This window comes from Mesoplodon densirostris, chromosome 2, assembly GCF_025265405.1.
Source record: "Mesoplodon densirostris isolate mMesDen1 chromosome 2, mMesDen1 primary haplotype, whole genome shotgun sequence".
NCBI lineage: Eukaryota > Metazoa > Chordata > Mammalia > Artiodactyla > Ziphiidae > Mesoplodon > Mesoplodon densirostris.
Window position 1 is genome coordinate 75,815,444 of NC_082662.1, and position 2,256 is coordinate 75,817,699.

The 2,256-nt window shown below is 35.8% G+C and overlaps 1 pseudogene; it reads left to right on the top strand.

Moving 5' to 3' along the window:
• The first annotated feature begins 1,042 nt into the window (after window positions 1–1,042).
• Window positions 1,043–1,618, top strand: LOC132480560 (large ribosomal subunit protein uL6-like; annotated as a pseudogene).
• The last annotated feature ends 638 nt before the right edge of the window (window positions 1,619–2,256 follow it).

The window sequence follows — 2,256 nt, forward strand, 5'->3', positions numbered from 1 at the left end:
GGGTTTATTCCAGGAATTCAAGGATTCTTCAACATATGCATATCAATCAATGTGATCCACCATATTAACAAATTGAAGGATTAAAACCATATGATCATCTCAATAGATGCAGAAAAAGCTTTTGACAAAATTCAACACCGATTTATGATAAAAACTCTCCAGAAAGTGGGCATAGAGGGAACCAACATCAACATAATAAAGGCCATATATGAAAAACTCACAGCCAACATTGTTCTCAATGGTGAAAAACTGAAACCATTTCCTCTAAGATCAGGAACAAGACAAGGTTGCCCACTCTCATCACTCTTATTCAACTTAGTTTTGGAAGTTTTAGCCAATTCCAGGGAGACCATTCCAATTATACATACCGTCTTTGTTCACAGTTAGAATAATAACAATGTTGAGTATTGAACTGTTTTTAAAAATAAAGGATATTATTTTACTTGAGTAGATAGTGATACTTTTATATTCCCTCTGTATACTATTAACACATAGTTTTTGTTAAAATAGTACGAAGATTATGAGTGCCACTAATATTAACATAGATGTTCAGCTCATTTAATATAGATTTTTTTAAATGAAGTTTGTATTTGCATGTATTCATACTATTAAGTACTGAGTAGATCTTGTAATAAATACTTTCCTTTGGCAAAAAAAAAAAAAAAGAAAAAAAGAGTGTGGGAGGGAGACGCAAGAGAGAGGGGATATGGGGATATACGTATGCTTATAGCTGATTCACTTTGTTATACAACAGAAAATAACTCCACACTGTAAAGCAATTATACTCCAATAAGATGTTTAAAAAAAAAAAAAAAGACAATGTCAAGAGAATGAGAAGACAACCCAGAGACTGAGAGCATGTCTTGCAAAAGACACATCTGATAAAGGATGTTATCCAAAATATACAAAGAACTCTTAAAACCCAACAATAAGGAAATGAACAAACCAATAAAAAGTGGGCCAAAGACCTAATGAGACTCACCACATAAGATATACAGATGGCAAATAAACATATGAAGTCTTTGTCACATCTACTGCAAGAATGAAGACCATTCTCAGCAATCAGGCTGTCCACATTCTAGAAGATATTGACATTACTCTGAAAGAATACACAGTTATTATGAAGGGCCCCAGAGGAATCCTGAAGAAGGATTTCAGTCACATCAAAGTAGAACTCAGTTTCCTTGGAAAGAAAAGAAGAGGCTCCAGGCTGATAAATGTTGGGGAAATAGAAAGGGACTGGTACCTCTAGCACTATCTGTAGTCACGTACAGTGCATGACCAAGAGTGTCACCCTGGGCTTCCATCACAAGATGAGGCTGTGTATGCTTACTTTCCCATCAATGCTGTTATTCAGAAGAATGTGTCTCTTGTTGAAATCCAAAATTTCTTGGGCGAAAAATAGATCCACAAAGTTTGGATGAGGCCAGGAGTTGCTTGCTCCATATCTCAAGCCCAGAAAGATGAGTTAATTCTTGAAGGAAACAGCAGTGGACTTAAATCAAATTTAGCTGCTTTTTTTCAGCAAGCCACAGCAGTTAAAAACAAGGATATCATAAAATTTCTGGGTAGTATCTATGTCTCTGAAAAAGGAACAGTTCAGCAGGCTGCTGAATAAGTTTTAAGATGTCCAGCTACTGAAACAAGATGCTGAATGATTCCCAAGACATATTTGTGATACTTTAAAGATACAGTAAAAACCCTGTATTGAAAAGAAAAGATATTCCACATCACATGTCATCAGGGAAATGCAAATTAAAACCACAGTGAGATTCCACTACACACCCAGTAAAATAGCCAAAATCCACAACACTGGCAAATGCTGGGAGGATGTTGAGCAACAGGAACTCTCATACATTGTTGGTGGGAATGTAAAATGTACAGCCACTTTGGAACACGCTTTGGCAGTTTCTTACAAAACTAAACATACTCTTACCACATGATCCAGGAGTTGTGCTCCTTGGTATTTACCCAAAGAAACTGAAAACTTATGTCCACACAAAAACCTGCATATGGATGTTTATGGCAGCTTTTCTCATAATTATCCAAACTTGGAAACAACCAAGATGTTGTTTCAGTAGGTGAATGGATAAATAAACTGAAGTACATCCAGACAATGGAATATTATTCAACGCTGAAAAGAAATGGGCTACCAAGCCATGAAAAGACACAGAGGAAACTTAAACGCATATCACTAAGTAAAAGACGCCAATCTGAGAAGGATATATACTATATGATTCCAACTATATGACATTC